Source organism: Anolis carolinensis, chromosome 4 (genome assembly GCF_035594765.1).
Source record: "Anolis carolinensis isolate JA03-04 chromosome 4, rAnoCar3.1.pri, whole genome shotgun sequence".
NCBI classification, from domain to species: domain Eukaryota; kingdom Metazoa; phylum Chordata; class Lepidosauria; order Squamata; family Dactyloidae; genus Anolis; species Anolis carolinensis.
This window is the reverse complement of record NC_085844.1, coordinates 193,885,642-193,908,153: the sequence shown is the minus strand read 5'-3', so window position 1 is coordinate 193,908,153 and position 22,512 is coordinate 193,885,642. Positions and strand designations below refer to the sequence as shown.

Sequence of the window (22,512 nt, the reverse complement as noted above, 5' to 3'; positions counted from 1 at the left end):
CAGTTAACTAATCAGAGATGAGAGAAGATCTAAAGGCACTAACAGGCCTGAGCAATAGAATTTGTCCTTAGAAGCAGTTGCAATAATGATTCAGCTTGCCTAAGGAAAGGCGCTCTGTTGTTCGGAAGGACTAAGATCAAGTTGCTCTGTGAGAAGGCAAACTAGCTCCCTTGTGGCTCTCTCCTTGTCTCAGGCACAGTCTCATCTTTCTTCTAAAGAGCACATTTGACTTCATAATGAAGCACAGTGGGGCATTCTGTCTTTGGCGCTCTTCATCTTCTTTCCCAGATACCCCTGTTTCTGCAGGTGAGGGAATATAGACACAGATAGATAATGCTACACTCCTAAGCTGAGAGCAGAAGAGAAAAATGGCTTTACCCACAATTTCTTGTCCCTGTTTTCCATTCCCTTAGTACCTTGGTAAACTAAAATGCCTTGCATTATTTCTCATTTCATTTCTGATGTTCTCCCTGCTTCCCTCCTTTCTTGTCTTGGGTCACTTTGTTCTTCCTTTTTTCATCAAAAGCCTTTCTGAAGATCCCAAAGAAAGGTTCTCTTATTGGATTAGCCACTTTGAGGCATAATTTTCATCCAATCTGCTTCCAGCAGCAAATAAGGCCAGGCAAGAAGGAATAAGTCATCTCATAAAAGGGGTCTTACAGAACTCTCTTTCTCAGGGAAATGAAAAAGAGGAGAAAAGCATTCTTTGATACTATAGAGAATTATACAACGCTGGCATTGGTATAACTGCTCTGTGTACACATGCTAGACTGGATCCTTTGTGCCAGTTTAACTTAAAAATGAAGTAATTGGTACGAGAAAAAGAGAGAGGAGCCATGCTTCCTCATAATCAGAGGTCATAAATAATTAGGGGTTTTTGTTGCTATTGCTACATGATTTTTCCTAGACAAACTTTTCATTTGAGCATGCTGATTTGGCTTGCAGACCTTGATCATTTCTACATCTCTAAAATCAGTGTAAAACCAAAATCTTTAGGGTAAATCTGATGGGAAAGTTTGGCGTTACCATCTGGGAAGATAAAACATCTTTAAATTCCTAGTTTCCCTAAGTGCTCCATTCTTTGTGTGCCCCATAGAAGTGACAATGAAACCAGTCACCTCTGTTAACAGTCATTATTATAAGAGATGACACTGTAAATGTGACAGCATGTGCCTACATGCTCATTTACACTTGAAACTCAGGACCAAATGCTGTTGTGGTTGAAAAAGTGTTTTAAAATAGTTGTGTTATACTTGGAAGCTTCTCTTCCCACATCATCATAAACGGTGCTATAATTGTAATGTTTCTATCAATTTCTCTTGGTGTGCAAAGCTTACAAGTCTGCAACCAATCTGGAAAACGCTTTGGTGATCTACCAAAAGAGAATGGAAGAGGGAAATGAAAGACTCTTAAAGTGCAAACCTATGCATGTCTACTTTAAAATCAGTCCCGCTGAGTTTAATCAGACTTGCTCTCTAGTAAAGCTGTTTTAGAGTGAGTAGAGTGCAATGTAATCCCAGATAAGTATGTTTAGGATTGCTATAAATTAGGGAACACACTGGAGCATTCTGGCAAGAAGTCTGAGAACGTCATCAAACTAAAATAATCTAGGATCCCACAAAAAGGACTGTGAAGGTGGTGAGATGACATGCTCCTGTGAGACAAGAGACTATATAATGGCAGTGTGGTGCTGCTGGTAGAGATCCCCATGACAGACAGGCTTTTGTTGTACAGCCAGACTAAATGTGCCAAACAATTACTAAACAGCAGTAGTACCAGAAGATGAAACTCCCAAATCAGGTGGCACTCAGTGAGATACTGGGGTACAGCAAAGAGCAATTATAAGTAATACTGTGGCTAATAATGCAACCAGGCTCAAGATGAAAGGGCCTTTGGCTATTGACATTCTCAGAAGAAACAGCAGCATAACACTAATAGCAGGAACATGAAATGTGAGAAGCATGAATAAAGGCAAGCTGACACATTAAAACAGGAAGTGGAACATATAACATTGCAGTATCTGGGATAGACAGGCAAAAGTAAACATGAATGGAACAGTTTGATTCAGATAATTACACAGTGTTTTACTCAAGAAATGAAAATCTGCTATGAAAAGGGGTGGCATTAATGCTGGAGAGTGATGTAGTAAAAACACTCAGTGGGTAAAATTTGAACAAATAATATCCATAGGATTTAAGGGAAACCCTATCAATATAGCCATAATCCAAGTTTATGGTGCAACAATCAATGAAAAAGAAGAGGAACCTGAAAGATCCTATGCTAGAGTCCAGGAGAAAATTGATCATACACTAAAATAGGACTTGTTGAATGCAAAAGTAGGAAGCAGAATGCAGGCAATCCCAGAGTTACAAACATCCAACTTACAAATGACTCATAGTTAAGAATGGGGTGAGACAACAGGAAGTGAGAAAAATCTACCCCTCAGAAGGAGTTATCATTGGGAAAAGGTGTCTCCATTGAAGTTTTCTCACCAATCCTTGATTCCACAACAAACCAAAATTTTCAAAATCCAATTATCACAGGGACAGAAAATGAGGTGAAATCTTCCAAACAGGCACAGACAGCAAAACAAATAGAACAGAGGCATTAACCCAGGTGGCAAAGTGCGTTAAAGCACTGAGCTGCAGACCGAAAGGTCCCAGGTTCAAGCCCCGGGAGCGGCGGGAGCGGCCACTGTTAGCTCCAGCTCCTGCCAACCTAGCAGTTCGAAAACATGCCAATGTGAGTAGATCAATAGGTACCACTCCGGCGGGAAGGTAACAGTGCTCCATGCAGTCATGCCGGCCACATGACCTTGAAGGTGTCTACGGACAGTGCCGGCTCTTCGGCTTAGAAATGGAGATGAGCACCACACCCCAGAGTCAGACATGACTGGACTTAATGTCAGGGGAAAACCTTTACCTTTACCTATGGTATTCAAAGCTAAAACATATATTTTCGGCTGGAATTACACTTGAAAATGTACCTTTCCCAACTTACAAACAAATTCAACTTAAGAAAAAACCTACAGAATCTATCTTGTTCATAACTTGGGGACTGCCTGTACAAATATGTGACCTAGGACAAAGAAAAGAAGCAGGAAAAAAACCTGACTGAATTTTATGAAGCAAACACGTTCTTCCGGCAACCAAAGAGGTAACTGTATACATGAATATCGCCTCATGGCCAATATAGAAATTAAATAGACCACATATAATTAGAAGCGGATGAGGAGAAGCTCCATTGTGTCTGCAAAACAAGACCAAGAAGAGATTTTGGCACAGAACATGAACTACTAATATAAAAAGAAAATAGAGTAAAACTAAAAAGAATACTAAACCAACCATTATGCCAAAATACATCCTGAGGAACATCTCTGTACAATTAAAAAGTAATATACTAATAGATTTGCATTATTAAGCTTAATTGACTGAAGCAAGGAACATGTTTTCAATGTCAAACATTAACAACATGAACTGAAAATAGTGAATGCACATCACGTTTTGTACTATGATGTTTCTAAAGCAGTTGGCAAAATCAAGACCATACTTGCATTTCTATCATCATCATAACATCCTGTTTTGCTATATATGTGCTGTGCTTTGAATAGATCATTTTACTGCTTGAATTAGAGCCCAATTGCCACACATGCCATCTCTCTTAGACCAAACCTTCAAAAAGTTTTAATGCACCATTCCACCACTTTTAGTTATTTCCCTTTTTTGTGCCACCTGAAAAAAATGTTTAACCCTGCTTCATGGAATACCTAGTCCAGATATTGTCAAAATAGAACACCACGGCTTTCCAAAATGTCTTTATGCTTTCTGCATGTAGAAGAAGCTGGACACTCTTGACGGTTGCATCTATGTTTCCCATAGTTCCTTCAACGAGGGAGAATGCAGACTTTCTGGGCTATTTATGTCCTTAATTAGAAGCACAGAATAATTGGACCCTCTGCAGTTACTTGCTCAGAAAGCAAATAATTGTGAAAGGCCATGGCATTGTGCAGGTGCCACCAGAAGGCCAGCTTGGTTCCACAGAAAACAATCTGCCTTTTGTTTGGTAATTTCCAGCCCTTCAGGCATCCTCCGGAACTCTTTCCAGGGATGGGGCATGGTCCCTGACATGAAGGGCTCTGTTTCCTGGCAAGCTGCATGAAGCTTTGAGGATGATGCTCTGTTATGAGGCCGGGAAAAGGGACTTGTTGCTTTCCCAAGGTCTCAAATCTGTTGTTCATTCAGACAGGGTTCAGATCTGAAGGTCTGTGGTATGTACAGTTATTTACGTTGCTTGAGAGCAATCTCTGCCAGGCAGACATGCTTGCATTTTGTATCTACTTGGCACGAAAGAGGAGGAAAGGGAGCTCAATGCCCAGGCAGAAATGCACTGTGCTCTGTTCCTCAGCTTTTTTTCTCATTTTAGAATTAATTCATATTATCAGCACATTCGTTTTCTCTGATGTCTTGATGAGGAAAATTTTGTTCACAGTGTGTTTTGCTTTGAAAATTGTTTTTTTTAATGGATTTTAGTATGTTTTTTTATGTCAGAAAATATATGCTGTTGTGGATCACTTTGGTGAATGGAAGCTTTTGAGAAATAATTTTTTTATAAATAAATATGCTATATCTTCATGTTTAAAATAATGGCAGTAATGTCCTATAAACATTATAGCATCTCTGTAGACTTCTGATAATTACAAGTGATGATTCATGACAAAGTTTCTAATTCTTTCAGAGCTTTGATAATTTATTTTGGTTATAACTCAATAACAAAATGTGGAGGGAAGGATCATAGGGGTTCTAATATATATAAATATATATATATATATTAGATATATAGAAAGTATCTACTGTTGGAACTATTTTCTTGAATCTGATGAAGATGGCTGAGACTCACAAAAGCTTATCTTAAATAAAACTTGCTAGTCTTTAAGATGCCATGAGATTCCTTTTTTGTTTTGCTACAACACCCTATAACAGCTACTGTACTGCTCTCGCCTCAAGATTTTAGATGTGTGAATATACTGTCAGATATGTATCATTTGGCGTTAGGCTGAAAAGAACCAAGTGAGGACATACATTGTATAGCTGTTTAGAGGAAGAATTCATAGAGTATATTTCAGCTGGTCCTCTTTGTCATGTGAAGGTATAATAAAATAAATATAATAATAATAATAATAATAATAATAATAATAATAATAATAATAATAATAATAATAATAATAATATTTTTGGGTTGTATGTATTCCGGGCTGTATGGCCATGTTCTAGAAGTTTCACCCACATTTATGGCAGGCATCCTCAGAGGTTGTGAGGCATGGAGAAACTAGGCAAGGAAGGTTAATATATATCTGTGAAGAGTTCTTTGTCAGTTGGAAGCCAGCATGAATGTTGCAGTCAAGCACCTTAATTAGCATTGGAAAGGTTTGTCTCTTGCCTGGAGGGCATCCTTTGATCAGAGTCATTAGCCATCCCTTGAGCTCCTCTGCCCTCAGAGTGTCGCTTCCCATCTACTGTTCTGATTTTTGAGTTTTTTTAATACTGGGAGCTCCAGTAAATGAACAAGGGACCACCAAGGAATACTAGACACTTTATAGGAAGGTAACGGAACCACCTTGCTTAAGTAAACCCTATGAATTTCATGGGGGCACCGTTGGTTGACAGGCAACTTGAAGTCACATACATGCTCATTTCCATTTCTTCAGGTAATAAAGTGATCCAAGTGGTTCGGAGGCCAGCTATCATCATTCCATTGCAGGAAAGAACAAAACTATATTTGTAGCAGGTTGGAGTAAGCTCTCATTGCAAATGCAGTTTTGCTATCTCTCAATGTGACTACATCTGTCTCTCTTAACAACAAAATCTTCCCTTGCTGTCTCCCCCCCCCCCCCCCCCGTGTGCAGTAAATCAATAGCATACCATAACACACAGCAAGATCCAAGTGCCAGCAGCTCAGAATCCTTTTACGATTAAATCCATCCTGGCCCTCTGAGCAATTTCATCAGTACTAGCAGCCTATTAATCACCACTTCATTCTAAGGAAACAAAGCCAAGGCGAAAGTTGCTGAAGAGAATAAGACCAAAGCTTGGCCAGTAATGCCAGGTACTTGTCAAGTGAAGAGAGGCTAGCTGAATAAAAGTAAGGCATTTTCATGATAGAACACCATCTTCTCTCTTATCTTCTGATGCCTGTAGAGCTGATGATCCACAAACCTGGCATTGGGAAGAGCATCTTTGGTTGAAAGCATTTCTCCCAAGGTTGTTTTTATCTTCTCAGGTTATGAGCCATGCTATAGAACAGGGATTGGAAATCTGTGACCCCCTCCCCCTGGTACTATTGGGTTACAGTTCTCATTATTCTTTCTAGCTGGTGCTGATAGAGATTGGAGCCCAACAATATTGGAACACCAGCCATGCTCTAGTCTAGGTGTTTTGAATTTTAAGATGCTTACTTTCTATATTTTCCCACTAATATTTCTATTCATTAAAGGTAAAGGTAAAGGTTTCCCCTGACGTTAAGTCCAGACATGTCTGACTCTGGGGGTTGGTGCTCATCTCCATTTCTAAGCTGAAGAGTCGGCATTGTCCGTAGACACCTCCAAAGTCATGTGGCCGGCATGACTGCATGGAGTGCTGTTACCATCCCGCTGGAGCGGTACCTATTGATCTACTCACATTGGCATGTTTTTGAACTGCTAGGTTGGCAGAAGCTATTCATTATTCATATATTTTCTTAGCTCACAAATCAATGTTAAGTTCTGTAGTATGGCTGGAGAGGGGAGAGATCACTGGCACAAAAAGAAGTATCCCTAGTCATATCCCATTATGTGCTATAAGGCAATAATGCAGGCCATACCATGCAGTTGAATAACATGACTGCTCTGTTCCAGGCAGCTTATTTTGGTTCAGGAAATTATTAGTACTTGGTTTTTCTTCCACAAAGTTTAGGGTTGTTTTTTTTAAAAAAACTCATTGGGTACTAAAATGCTATGGCTACTATGTATCTTTACTGGTGTGTCTTGATTAGTGGTTCTCAAAATGGGGTCCCCAGATGTTTTTGGCCTACAACTCCCAGAAATCCCAGCCAGATTACCAGCTGTTTGGATTACTGACAGTTGAAGGCCAAAAACATCTGGGGACCCCAGCTTGGGAACCACTAGTCTTGGTGGAGGAATGGCACCATTCTCTATTCTACCTCAGACAGCATGATCTTGTATCATTTTTGTAGTTAACAAGTTTACCTTACATCAGAAGGAAGAACTAGGAAGACTTAGGCTACATAGCACCTGACTTGGGGTCATGCTGTGAGACCTCATACTACCAAACTCTTCCAAAAGCATTCATCAAGGGGGGGGGGGGGCAAAACAAGACAGTGAGGCCTCAAATCACTCTGGGCCCTACATGACTGTAGATAGCTTTGAATTCTGAACCTACACAATGTCTGCACCATAGTGATCCACCAAAACAAAGGCTTTCCACCTTGCAATGATCAATTGTGTCTGTTAGGTGCTTGTTTTTGCAGCCCCAGGCAAGCAGCAAGAACAGGAGGCTTATTCATTCCCTCCCTTCTCCACTCTCTCTAATACACACAAACACATACAGACTTCCATGCATGTGTAATGGGCTGTCTTCAGTTTGGTAGGTCACAGGTTATACACACCAAATGATGACGGTGAAGCCTGCTTTGAAGAATGACACCAGGATCTTCCTGATGAGGAAAATGTTAAGAGGTGACACCAACCAACAAAATTTAAGTAACATTTTATCAGAATTCAAGCTGCTTTGGATCAATCTGGAAGAGCTCTATGGCTAAGGAAAGAAAGCTGTTCTATTGTTGATCCCTGGGCTTTCTTGGCTCTGGATAGTCATGTGTTCTCCCTACAGAGCCTATTTCTGTAGGCACACAAGAGAGGAGTGGTGATGCGAAGCAGCATTTTATAGTCTCTGTTGTTCTTCTATTATTAAATGTGTTAAGGGGGAAAAGGAAGAAGAAGGACACGAGTCCCCTGGCATCAGTCTTCTGTCAGAGATTTTGGGAAAGCTGCTGTAAAAATGTTTGAATTAGCATTTCCACAGAGGGCACAAAAGTAGCCAAGGAGAAGAGCGCGGAGCCGCAGTGTGGGCAGGCAAGGCTCTCCTTAATCCAGTTATCAAAGGACTTGCAGCTACAATTTGCAAGGGAACAGTTACAGCAGCAGATACCAAGCAAACTGCAGAAGAAATACATAAATAGTTTGGTGAAGGTTAGCCATTTTTATATGACGTTCTACAAAAACATGGATGCTTCTTAACAGAAATTTCCTAAAATCTCCAGGGAAACTGGATATTTTAATACAGAACAGTAAACCAAATATCTGGTAAAGGTGGTATTCAGTGCTGCTGTGAAGACATGATTAATTAATTGTATTAGTGCTGGCATAGACACAGCCAGCAGCTGGTAAGGCGTTGTAATAACAGGTTGTACTGCAATTTGAAATATCCTGGGAGAAATTACTCTCTCTAACCCACCCTTCAAGACTACTGGGGAGAATGGGAATCATGTATGTTGCTTTGAGCTCATTGGAATAAATGTAGGATAATAATACTGATAAAAATAAATGGATCCAGATTTTGGGAAATTTGGGGGCTGCTCTCCAGCAAGGGACAGGATCCTGCTCTGGGAACTGATCATTTCATTATCCTCTCTGTCAGGGGCAGTATACTACAGTGTCAATCTTTGATCAAGATTCTAAACACATTCTAACAAACAGTTGTTATTCAGGCAGGCTTTTAACTTGTTGCCAAAGAGCCTTTTATGGGATTATTTTATTTTTAAAATCTTGTGTATGTTTTTAAAAATAGTTTGTGAAGTTTTATCATTCAATTTATTTTTTTGTTTTTCCATTTTTATTGTGAATTTAAATTGTTTTGAAAGCTGCCTTGGGTCCTACTTGGGATAAATGAGGAATACAAACACAATACAAAAATACATATATACATACATATATCATACATACATATTTTAATTTATGTTTTAATTGATGTTTTCATAATTTATGTTTTAATTATAGGCTTTAACTGTAATTGTTCATTAGATATGTGAATATGGCATCAAATTGCTGCCTTTTGTAAGGCCGTCTTGAGTCCCCTCTGGGGTTGAGAAAGGCGAGATATAAATATTTATAAATAAATAAATAAATAAATAAATAAAGTTGTGTGTCATGCTTTTTTCCAAACTTTATGGAGGCTGACTCTCATACCATTTTCTTTGCCACAGGCAGAAATTGCTCCCATGTTAAAGGGATGGCTACTAGGGCTGTGCATGCGGGTATAATGAGTAGTGGATTGTCATCAGTTTTCTTGTTTTTTCTGTACAGATCATCTATCTCTGCTTGTGTCCAGTTCACAATTCCAGCAGTGTATCTAATGACGGGGATGGCCCAGGTGTTGATAGCCTTGATCGTATTTCCGCCATTTAATTTGCTCTTCAAAACCTTTCTGACTCTTTGGATATATTCCTTGCTGACCACATTTTTCACATGCCCATGCTTGATATTTTACAACTGTAGTATGCCCAGATATTTATAGGCTTCCGGCTGATTGCACTTTATGGTTTGTCCATTTGGCATCTCTATGCCCTCGCTGTAAGTAATTTTCCCTTTCTTTAATGCCACTGTGGCGCATTTGTCTAGGCCGAACACCATACTGATGTCAGTGCTGAAGATTCTGACTGTATTGGTCAGTGATTGGATTTCTGTTTCTGATTTTCCGTAAAGCTTTAGATCATCCATGTATAGCAAGTGGGAAATTTTTGGTGAATTTCTTGCTGTTTGGTAGCCCAGGTTTGTTTTCTGTAGAATTACTGACAGAGGGACCATTGAAATGATGAACAGCAGTGGTGACAGTGAGTCGCCCTGGAAAATTCCTCTCCTGATGTTAACAGTTCCGTAGCTTTCGTTGCCCACAAACAACTCGTTTTCCATTGTTTCATTGCTTTTTTGGTGAACTTTCTAATATTTTCACAAACCCCGATGACATCTAGATATTTTATGATCCAACAATGTTGCAATGAGTCAAATTTTTTTTGTAATCAATCCAAGTTGTATATAGGTTTGTTTTGCGGCTTTTGCAATTCTCCAGTATCATTTTGTCAATCAAAAGTTGATCTTTCATGCCCCTACTTCTTCTTTTATTGATTTTTTGTTCTACTGGCAAGATGTTATTTTCTTCCAAGTAATGCTGGATTTGATCAGCTATTATGTCTGTCAGCAGTTTGAACACTGTAGGCAGAAATGTTATTGGCCTGTAGTTTCCTGGTATTGCACCTTTTGCTGGATCTTTCTGTATCAAATATGTCTTCCCAGTTGTTATCCATTTGCTAATGTTTCCAGTTTGCAGCATCTCATTGAATTGTTCAGCCATTTTTGAGTGCAGGCTACTCAGATATTTAAGCCAAAATCCGTGCAGTTGATCATTGCCAGGTGATGTCCAGTTCTTGACTTTTTTCACTCTTTTGGTGATCATTTCTGTTGTTATTTCCAAGGTTCTCATTTTGTTCTCTGAAAAATTATTTTCAAAGTCTTTTACTCAGCTTTTTTGTTGTAACCTTTTTCTGTTTCCCACAGATCTTTCCAGGATACATTTGTAGCTGTTTTTTCTTCTTCTGGTTTTTCATTTTTCACAGCCACCTGCTGATTCAGACTCTGGTAGAACCACCTCAGATCAGATTGGAAGAGTTGATTTTGTTTGTTTGTTTGTTGTTGTTGTTGTTGTTGTTGTTGTTGTTGTTGTTGTTGTTGTTATTTTAAATTAAAAGGGTGATAAACTTCAGCCATCTCTGATTGCTTTGCTAATGGGAAACCATTCTATTTCTTCAAACTGTATTCTGAGAATGACCTCTTCTCAAAAGTAGAGGTTACACATCAGGACAAACAGATGTTGTGGCATTTCCATTTCTTTCAGATTGAACCATAATTTCTTAAGATCTACAAAGAGACTTTGCTGTAATCTATAAAGCACAGGTTGATTTTCTTTTAAATGTTTGTGTGTATTACGTTATCCAATTGATGTTTCCAATATGATTTCTAGTTTTTCATCCTTTTCTAAGCCCAGCTTGGACATCTGGCTTTTATCACTCCATATATGGTAAAAAACCTTTCTTGTAAAATCCTGAACATTCATTTGATTGCATAAAATATGCAAAACAATCACTGGGGCCACCTTCTTGGAATTGGAATGTATTTTGAATATTTTCAGTCTGTGGGCCATTGCTTTGCTTTTCATCTTATATCGTAGATTGTTGTTAGAGTTGAACATATCCCCTCTTGACAGCTTGACACAGTTCTATTGGTATGCCACCTGTTCTTGGGATTTATTTCTCCTAAGCACTTTGAGTGACTTTTCCTGTTCACTTCCTAAAACTATGAGTTCGTCTTTAAGTGGTTCTTCAGTGTACTTTTTCCACTGACTTTTTGTCTTGATTATATAATGTGTTCCCTTGTTGGGCATTTAGCATCCCTATTCATGTTTGAATTTCCCTTTAATTTTGTGGGCCCTGCGGAAGATGTCGCTTATTCCACTTTTTGTGATGTTCTCTTCTATTTTTTGCATTGATTAATGTGACAATCTTTTCCCATATCCACAAACCGCTGAATAATTGCATTTAGGATTCAGATTCTGTTTCTGTCCATTTTTTTTAAAAAAACTTTTGCTTCTCGTAAGCATTTCAAGAGCTTAATGGTTCTTAAGCATCTGAAGAGCCTCATCTGTCATCCAATGTGGCTTGACTTTCAGCAACAATATCCTAGGGTTTTATTGACAAGGTTTGCATAAAAGACGTTTGCCATTACTTTCTTCTAAAGTTGAGAGGCTGTGATTTGCCAATGATCAGGAGGTATATTTGTGTTTCTTTGTTTTTTTTCAGATCTCATGTTACTCTTGACTTCACTATGGCTTTACTTTTAAAAAGGTTTTAGTGAAATTTTTAAAAATGTTTGTTTTTCATTTCATGAATACACAGAGAATTTCAATTACTGAATACTACTGAAATCTAACAAACAAGAAAAAGTCTACAGGGTTTGCCAACCCAACCAATAAACACACATATACATGCTTTAAAGACTGGGCTGCAAAACTATCAAAATTTGTTCATTTCTAGAAGGAGTGTTTCCTTCCTTATAGTAACAGAGCAACATGGGATAAATACACTATCAGTGTTTGTTTACATGTACGTATTAAATCAAACTGGCAATTGGGAATCACTATGTATGACTGAAGAATTAAATCTGTCTGGAGAAAAAGAAATCAAAGCTTTCAATTGCACAGAGACCAGTTTGCACATCTGTGGCTTTTGCTGGGTTTTTTTTTTTTAAAAGACCCTAGGATTTCCCTCAAGCTTTTGCTGCACATAACCAGCTCAGGTAAAATGCTGCAGCATGGAAAAAATAATTGCCCTCTAGGTACGGTTTCTTCACAGTTTTCCCCCCAACGTGCAATGTGGTTGGATGCTAACAGAAGCAGCAAAGAGAACCTTGGAGTGTCTTACCAATTTGCAATACAATAATAGGTGACAGGCTAAGAGACAGCCTGAGGATATTAAATAGCAAGGAGTAATGCCCCCGAGATGGGGCTGTGATAGCGGCTGCCACTGCCTGGAGCAAAACACTAATGAACAGTGGAATGCCCTACTGGAGCCTTGGCCAAATAGAGATACACAGAGTCAAAGAAGTCTAGACAACAGATGCTTGTAGATGTGAGAGGGGGGAGCTGATGTAATGTTAAACTCCAATTAGGGATATCTATTTGCAACAGTGCCTGATGGGGATGTAAACTGACCATGATTGTTAATCTCCCTTCTCCCAGAGGGAAAAGTAATGAGAATAATGCCTGCTAATCTTTTTCAAACAGTTCTGATGAGAAATGGGTCAGAAACCATTGCACTAGCTCCCTTGAGCAGCTTGAGTCCATTCACACTATACTAGTGCTATGATGCCACTTTAAAGGCCATGAGTGCATCCTATGAATGCCTGGGCATGTAATTTGATATAACATTAAAGCTGTCTAGCCGAGAATTCCAAATATTCTTTCCTAAAATGCTAATCCCATAATTCCACAAGATGGAGCCATGGATGTGAAAGTGGAATCATAGCACTATAACTGTTGCTCTCAGGCAGTGTGGTCCAACCTGTGGGCCTCAGGGTGCATGTGACCCACCAATTCATTTTTGTTGGCCCTTGCTCTTCTTACTGGAAAAATATTTTAATTATGTAATTAAATATTAATATTTTAAATATATAATTCAATATTAGTTATGTAATTTGTTTCCTTTCTGGAATGTCTCTGGCCCTCACATTCCCATACTAAAATTTGACTGGCCCTCGGATAACTAAAGGTTGGACCACACTGCTCTGAGGCAAGGCTGTTTCGACATTACAATGTGGAGACCATATTGTTTCTTCCTGGTTCTGTTAGTTCCAACTAGAATCGATGAGCCATTGAATAAATGTGAATTTAGCACATTCATATAAGTCCCATTGCTTCAAGGATCTAATCTAGTTGGGATTAATAGTTGCATTTAGGCTTGAACATTTAATGAAATGATGCCCTCTAACCAAGTTCTGTTTCTTAGAGTTGACTATTATGATTTAATTGTGCTGACCTTTCTAGATTTGAGGCAATCCAGATACAAAGACAAGAGGCAACAACTACTAGTACAGGAATCAAAGAGGTCACCTGGAGACTTCCTTTCAATAAAATAATCAGTCATGTGGTGGAACAGAGGCCAAATTGGATCCAGGAAAAGCCAAAGCTCTTTGTACGTAAGTCTACATCCAATTGCTAACTCCAGCTAAACTAGAAACAATGAAACATTTGCCCAATTACGAGTTTAAAACTTATGCAAATCCCACTGTAACAATGGGTCTGCTTTAGCTAAGAAGGGAGCAATAGGATTTAGGCCTAAAGTTAACCTTATACAAGCTGCCTTGGGAGTAAGTCCCACTGAACTCACTAAGGCTTACCTCTGAGTAGAGATGCACAGCTTTGTGCTAAGAGTGATGTGAAGATGCAAGAGACATTCAGCGGACCACAGCAAGAGCCAGAAAGACATTGGCTGCTGGCTTCCACGCGAGTGGAGTATTAAATCAACACTAGGTTTTAGCCTATGCTTTAAAAGATATGTCCTAGGGAATTTACCTATTTGGGGTTCAGTACCTTGGATAGCTCCATTAATGCTTAAATTAAAACTCGGATGGGAAAGCTTGAGATTCATATGGAAGCCACCACCTGCCACTCAATGTGAATATCACTTGATACTCAAAGAACAGCAACAGATTAGGAGATGAACAGATTAGATTTGAAAATAAGTTTAATCTGTACATAGCTGGTGCAGTTTACGTTTGTTGTTGTTATGTTTCTCCAAGTCATTTCCAATTTATAGCAACATCAGGCAAATCTATTATAGGGTTTTCTTAGCATGATTCAGAATGGATTTGCCTTTGCTTTTCTATGAAGCTGAGAAAGTATGGCTTGCTTAAGTGGGTTTCCATGGTTGAGTGAACGTTCAGACCTTTGTCTCCATTCACAGTCTTGTGCTCAAACCCCGACACCACTCTGGCTCTCTGTTCATATTGTATTTTAGAAAATAACAGCTCTTCGTTCTCTCTTATTTGTTAAGCAAACAACAGAATAATCCACAGATGCCTATAAGCTATAGAAAGGAAAGGAAAATGAACCCTTTAAATGAAAATAGACCCCTTTAGAGCAGTTCAATTACTGTATTTTTTTTAAAAAAACGGAGTTTTACTATGTTCTTTTATGGCAGAATTTAAATGCATTTGAACGGAAACTTCTCTATGTCTTTTAAAATTACTGAAATTATAGAAGAAAGACTTCATAATGAATATAGACTGCAGACTATTATTTTACAAAGTAATTTGTGACTTGTTAGCCATTACATTTAAAAAGGTAACTAATGTCGCTTGTTATTGAAAGTAAACTTAACAATACAAAAAAAGAGAAAGGCCCAAAACTGGATCTCTGACCAAATACAAGGTGAAGGTGGCTGCTTTTGCCCCCAAAGTAATGGTGTTGCATGTTGCTAGATTATTTTTGCACAAAACTCTAGCAATGTTGTTTCCTTGTTACCCCCAAATTAATATATTACAAGTAATGTTACATCACTTCCTTGGTCAGGGTGGAGTGAAGATTGAAAATGATTTATTAGTTGTGTGTACTCAATAATATAATATGCCCTGGGGGACTATGTTACTGCAAATGAGGAGTAGGAGAGAGAACCCCTTTCAAGCTAACCCTTTCTCTAATCTGTTCCCTATCCTCTCCATGATGGCCTTAGAAACAGCTGGCAGGGTAAACCCGTATAAAGCTTAAAACAAAGAAGACCCAGATAGAGTCTAAAAGGCTTATGGGTCAGTGCATTTTCAGCTACAAAGCAGCTGATCTTAGGATGGTGCCAGAATTTGTGTCCCTATTTCCAGTTAGAGATAGCAAATCATTGGTGCAGCAAAGATAGCACACTAAAGAGGGACTGCCATCTGGGGAACATCCTTGTCATAATTAATGTGTTGTAGAATGAATCCTCTTTTCCCATTTTATTTATATTATGCCATCAATGTACTGTTGTCCATGTCTATGCATGATATATACATGTTTAATCTATAACAACTTTTATATGAACATAGCTGGAGACTACCCAGAACCTCACAGGCAGGACACATCTATCAATTTCATTCATGGCCCTCAAGGTTTTATCCAAATCATGCTTATCTTATGACTCCTTTGCACTTTATCATGTTAGCAATATTGAAAATGAAATGGTGAAATAAGAGTAATCTCAGGTAATTTGAACTACCAAAGGTGGAAGCAATGTCAACTGAAGCTGTGCCATGGAAAACAAAGTTTGAACCTTCCACAAAGTAGTGCTGCCTCTCTGAATGCCCAGTGAATGCCTATTTTCCCCCCAGGATGAACAACATGACTGGTGCACAGCAGTGCAAAAGAGGGCCTTATGGTGTGTTATGATTCTCAGCAGCCACCTGATGCCCACGTGTCCCATGGGAACAGGCCAAACACCCACACCTTAAGATCAGCATAGCAGATGGGCCGGTGGTTTATAAAAACACATACACATCCCTATGAAGACTGGCTGTATCCCAAATGTAGTATAATGCCATGGACCGCCTGGCTGATGGAGCAGCCTATAGAAATGTGAATATAATCTGCGGAGGAGAGGACTCAGTATGATCTTAAGGGATAAAAGAAATTGCCCACAACATACCTTTCTGGATTGGTTGTAGAAACCATCGGATCCTGGCCAGAAAAGCTGGGTCCCAGCCAAGTAACACTGTAGTCTCACGTTTGGTTTGGATGCCAACTGCCTGGCAAGGAACTCTACTGGAGTCTTCTCTTTCTTTCTCAGCCTGTGCACGTTGGAAGGAAGGTCACAGCAGATGGGGAGGAGGGGGGTAAAGATCAGCCCAGAGATTAGAGAGGCATTTTTAGCCAGCCAATAGCTAGCCAGGCTCTGAGTAATGACTCGCTGACAGCACAAGGTGAACACATTATGCAGAGAAAGCAGAACATAAGCTGGGGGCTGTTTGTGTTCTCCCTTTCCTTGGATCCCCCACCCATCACCTCCCAACTTCTTGTACTTCCCTTCTTCCACACACATGCCATTGTCTCCTTCCCCATCCTCCCCCTCCTTCTCTGTTTACATGTTGGCTTCAGTATGTCCTCCTCTTTTCCTTCCCCCATCCTGCCCTATTTTTCCATCCTCATCCCTTTCCTCATTCTATCATCAGTGTTTACATCAGATTCTCAGAGCCATGATACTTTGGCAGCTGCATGGATCAGATGTTCAAGCCTTTTGTTCTCATGTGGTTACCTTAAAGAAATAAATAGCATATTCAGAAGCCCTTTCTGGATTAGGACCTCAGCAGTAACAAAGAATTAAAATGCATCTTCCTCCATACCTTGGGCCCAATGTAACATTGCATTTATCATGGCGGGTGGATGGATTGGGGTTTTTGTCATCAGCCACACAAGTGGTAAGGATATAAACATTATGTAAATACCATCACATATAGTTTGCCCTGTGGGTTCTAGACTTATTGTTCCTTTCTTACTTGTTGACCATGGCCCCTTCCAGACAGCTGTATAAAATCCCACATTTTCGGCTTTGAACTGGAATATATGGCAGTGTGGACTGAGATAACCTAGTTCAAAGCAGATATTGTGGGATTTTCTGCCTTGACATTCTGGGTTATATGGCTGTGTAGAAGGGCCCTACATTTGTGGAGTTTGTTTTCAAAAAGCACCAAACTAAAAAATGAGTCCCACATTTGGGATTCTTTTCAAAGGGGTAGATAGCATTAAAAATGAGTCTGGTGTGTGTTCTGACACAGACTCTTATAGCAACCATCATGAGTGAGCCACTTTTCCTTTGCGTATCTCTATACTGCATCCTTTCAAATATCCCAGATTAGCTACAGGGTCAGTCCTATTTTTAAGCAGATTGAAGCAGTTGCCTCAGGTAACAGATCTGGGGAGTTATAACAGGGCACACAGGAGTTTTCCTGACTCATGGACCAGAATGACTTAGCTGGCTTTTGATGCTTTGCACTATTTGCAGATACGCCCCAACTGTCCTGATTTGGCAGGCACACTCCCACTTTTTCAGCAACTTTTAAATTGTCACAGTTTCTTTCCCTTTCCTCCTGCTCCCATTATCTTTAAGCTAATTCTGTTGCTGAAAACTGGATTCAAACTGCAAAAGTAGTTTACACTTAATTAACTTAGCAGGGGGAGCAGAGGAGGGGGCAGAATTTTGCATTTCCCTGTAGATTTAGGCAAAGATAAACTGCTGTAGCTTCTCTTGTCTAGTGTGTTCTTCTTTTTTGCCACCTTGATCATAATCTGAAATTGCTTGGCTGCCTGTGTCCTGTTTTCCATCCATGAAATATTGGCAGGTACATTTGGGTGAGCATGAGGCACCATGTATTGTTTGCCCCGAGGCACCAAAATGTCTTGAGTTGACCCTGCAAATGCTGTAAATATGTTCTGAAAATGTAAAGTTGTCATAGATAAATGGTTGGAGTTTTTATGAATAATTCAGAGCACAAAAAGCCATCCTTGAGCTGCCTGGCCTGTAGTGATGATCTGAGTGACAGCATACATGCAAAGACAGGTTTCACAGTAAACAGCCTCATAGCTCTGAACAAAAGAAACTGGCTTCTGTTGACGAAAACCTACTGTGAGAGAATCAGGCCACATGTGTGCCCTCTTGTGGTAATTTGCAATACTTAATACAGCAAATCCCCTTCTTGACAAAAGCCATACTAACACAACGAATACAACAAAAACCCATCACCAAACAGTGCTGCTTTACAATTATTACCCATGGGCCTGATAAAAAGGAGTAAGATACTACTATCATATAGAATTCCCACCCCCTGCTACTTGAATCAATAGGGTTTCCTACAATTTTCTTTTTTCTCAACAGTCAGTCAAGAATAAACTTAAATGTCTGCTTTGACAGGCCAGTATTTTTTTTTCAGATGCATGCTGCTATAACAGCAGTCAAAAGAATTTCTTATGTAACAAGGACACTTAATCTCTCAATAACAAAGATTATTAATAAGTTCACGATAAATTGCTATGGATCTCACAAGGAAGGCATGTTCTCCAATTTACAGTCAGCTCTAAAGATCTCTTTTCCTTCAGGCTTTACTTCTAGAGAATGACTGTGTTGGCTGGCATATGATGTGTATGCCCCAGAAAAAAGAGCATAGTTATTTGATCTGGAACTGTGCTGATCACCTCTTGGGAAAGTTCTCTCTCTCTGCTTACTCAGGCAAATCTGACTGCTTCCTCTCTCCTGTATTATTCATCTTCCTATACACAGTTCTTAGCAGGAAAGACAGAACTAGCCTCTCCAGGAGGCAATGTGATACCTTAACACAGCTACACAGTTGAGGAGTTCCTTCCCTCTCTCTGTTCAGATCTTCGGCACAAGAGACAAATATAATAGTTCCTGTTTCATTTTAAGTACGACATTTACATGGATGCTTTGTACATCTAATAGATACATGAAAGGCCAACTTTACTATTAGCAAATTAGATGGTTGTCTCATAGATGTTGGTGGCAGTAAAGGAGCAGCAAATTGTTATTATTTATTTTGTTGTTCTTATTTTACTGCCAGGCATTGGGACTCATGGGATTTTCTGTATCATGTGCCAAAATAATATGGCCGGCCTTAGGAATTATACCCTTTGACTATGTGTTAGCTTAGCTTGCCTAAGTCACTAAACTGTTTCAGTCAACCCTGAATATATGACTAAAATTTGACTGAGCCTATTTAAAGTATATAAAAAGCAGGATATTATGGTACTGATGGAAAAGCAAGTTTGGTCATGTTTTGCAAAATATTTCAGAAACACAAAATGTTAGGTGCATTTGTTAGTTTTTAGTTAAGTTTTCTTAAAGTTTGCCAGTGGAAAGATATTCAGAAAGATCTAGAAAATTGGAACGAACTTAAATTATCACTATTGGGGAGAGTGGCAGCAGTCAAAATGACAATCTTACCCAAGATGCTTTTCCTTTTCCAATGTATTCCGATAATTAGAAACACACAAAGATTAAAAAAATGGAATAAAGATATAAACAAATTTATTTGGTCAAACAAAAAACCGATAAAAGAACTTCTATGATCGATGAAAAAAAAAAAAGAGGCGGACTAGCTCTACCAAAATTACAATTATACCATGAGGCCTGCTGCTTAATGTGGATTGACATTAGAGGGGGTAGACTTACGAGTTGGCTGGCATGCCTACTTGTGGTATGAGAAAAGGAGAATAGACAAAAATTTTGGAGATCATTTCATTTATTCATCCCTAATAAAAAATATGGGAAAAACACATGGGAAATTTATTCACAAAAACTCCTCTATGGATATCCCCCCTAGAGGCCTGTCAAAGAAGAGAAATGGGAGGGACAATGTGGCCAAAATACAAAGATATTCTAATTAAGGAGAAGGGAAATTACAAACTAAAAACACAGGAAAAGATAAATCAAGAATTTAAAAACATAGGGTGGTTTCAGTATGCACAGATTAAGGATCATTTTAATAAAGACAAGAAAATAGGATTTGAAGACAAAGAAACCTTTTGGGACAAAGTAACACAATCAGAATCTAAAATCATAACTAAAGTTTACAAAAAATTATTAGAGTGGGCAACAGAACAAGATTTCATCAAAGAGTGTATGGTCAAATGGGCAAAAAATATAGGGAAACCAATCAGAATAGAGGAGTGGGAGAAATGTTGGAATCAAAGACTAAAATACACGTATTCGGCAGATCTTAAAGAAAATTGGATAAAAACTTTCCATAGATGGTACTTAACTCCCCCAAAACTATCTAAATTCTACAAAAAAAAAAACCTCCAACAAATGTTGGAAGTGTGGGGAGCATGAAGGCACCTACTTCTATTGCTGGTGGACCTGTGAGAGAGTCAAAGAATGTTGGAAAGAAATACAACAAAGAACACAAAAAAAAGTCAATTAAGATTAACCTAGACCCCAAATTCTTCCTCTTAGGGATGCTAGCTTAGAAGATTGGAACAAAGAAATTTTGTTTAATTATCTAACGACGGCGGCGAGAATGACATACGCAAAAGAATGGAGGACGAAAAACAGATCTGACATAAATTCTTGGTTTAATAAAAGTCTGGAAATTATGAATATGGATAAATTAACATACTTATTATCAAACACTCAGGGCAAACCAAAAAAGCAAACAGATTGGGAATTAATAAAAATTATTTAAAAAATGAGAAATGCAAAGTTGTAATATAAAGAAATATCAGATGAGTAAGAAGGGCAATAGAATTGTCTCAGAATAAAGAACAGATGCAGACACAAGATAGGAGATATGGGTACTGGGAGTACCAAGGGAATATTATAAGAAACACCACATAATAGATGGAAGTCGATTTGAAAGATGTGTAACTATGTAAAGTTGTTTGTTGGATTCGATTCATGTTTATTTCTAGTATAGATTTTTTTTCTTTTCTTCTCTCTCTCTCTCCCTCTCTCTCCCTCTCTCTCTTTCCTTCTATTACTTCCCCTCTCTCTGCTCAGGTCCTGTAATTGGTTGGTTGGGTGAGCTGTACGGTTTTGTTTTTATGTATTTACTTATCGTCACTCTCAAATCTTTGTCATCTCATTGTAAACCGCATTGTCTATAAATGTTTGCAATAAAATTTATTTTTTAAAAAACATGTTCCTTGCTTCAATCAGGTATGCTTAATTGTATAAATCTCCTTTTTATAGTATCTTTCGATTCCATTAGCTTTACTTGATTTTTTCTTAGTAGTTCATGTTTTGTGCCACAATATGCTCCTGGTCTAGTTTTTGCAGACAGAATGGAGCTTCTCCATCATCTGCTTTGAATTATGATTTTTGATTTCTCTGTTGGTCTTCAGGTGATGTTCATATATACAATTGCTTGAAGAATGTGTTTGCAATGAACATCCTGTTGGCTTCAGAAAATTCAGTATTTTACCCTCCTGCTTTATTTATCCTAGGTCAAATGTTTCTTACATTTGCATTCCAATCACCTATGTTTAACAAGAACTCTCATTTTGATATATGAACAATTTCATCTTGGACTCCAGCAGAGAACTTTTCAATTGTTCTTACTTTTGCCTCTGTAGTTGAGCATAAGCATTGATAATGATAATATTGATAGTTTTTTACAGAAATATTATTGATATGATTCAATAAAATTTTACATGATATATTTTGACTGTTTTTGCTGCCACCCATTTCTTTTTAGATTTTCATTTCCAGAGTAAAACACTGTATAATTATCTGACTCAAAATGCCCCATTCCTTCCCACCTTGGCTCATTCACATTACAATGTTTCTGCATTTCATTTCTTGCTTTAATAGCTCTAGCTTCTCCTGATTCATGTCTTTCTCACTCTATGTTCCTATAATATATGTTGTACAGCTTCAGATTTTCTTTCACATCTGAGCCCATCAACAGTTGAATGTCCTTTCTTGTCAGGACCCAGGCTGCAGAGCACCAATAACCATACACAGAGGCCAGAATCTATCTAATATCTTTATTGAGGAAATATATAAAGTTAATAAAAGCAAGTGTAGGAAATAGTTCAGAAGTAGACCTTTCAGGAAAGGTCAAAATTAGTCCAAGAAACCAATGTCCAATATGAAATATTAAGGTCCAAAGTTGTAATCCAATAACCGAAACACTCACTTTGCCAAGCAAAGTGAGGGGAGATGACAAGGTCCTTTAGTCCATGGAGCTTAATGCAAGGCTAGGAAGCAAACTAGATTCTTGGCAAACAAGGCTTGATTCAAGGCAACAAGAAGCGAGGAGCAAGAACAGGGTCCGTGGCAAAATCCGTGGCGAGGTCCGGGGAACAAGGCAGGGCTGGAACGAGAGCAAGGTCCTGGAAACTGGAGTTGCGTAGTCCACACACAATCTACTCCCGA

At 38.7% G+C, this 22,512-nt stretch overlaps 1 protein-coding gene across 1 annotated transcript in view; it reads right to left on the bottom strand.

Annotated features, from left to right (window-relative positions):
* pacsin1 (protein kinase C and casein kinase substrate in neurons 1) overlaps window positions 1-16,421 on the bottom strand; it is a 107,971-nt gene extending 91,550 nt beyond the window's left edge. The window contains exon 1 of the mRNA XM_062978478.1: window positions 16,273-16,421. The gene's annotated coding sequence lies outside the window, so the exon portion shown is untranslated. The remainder of the gene's footprint in view (window positions 1-16,272) is intronic.
* Window positions 16,422-22,512: the final 6,091 nt, after the last annotated feature.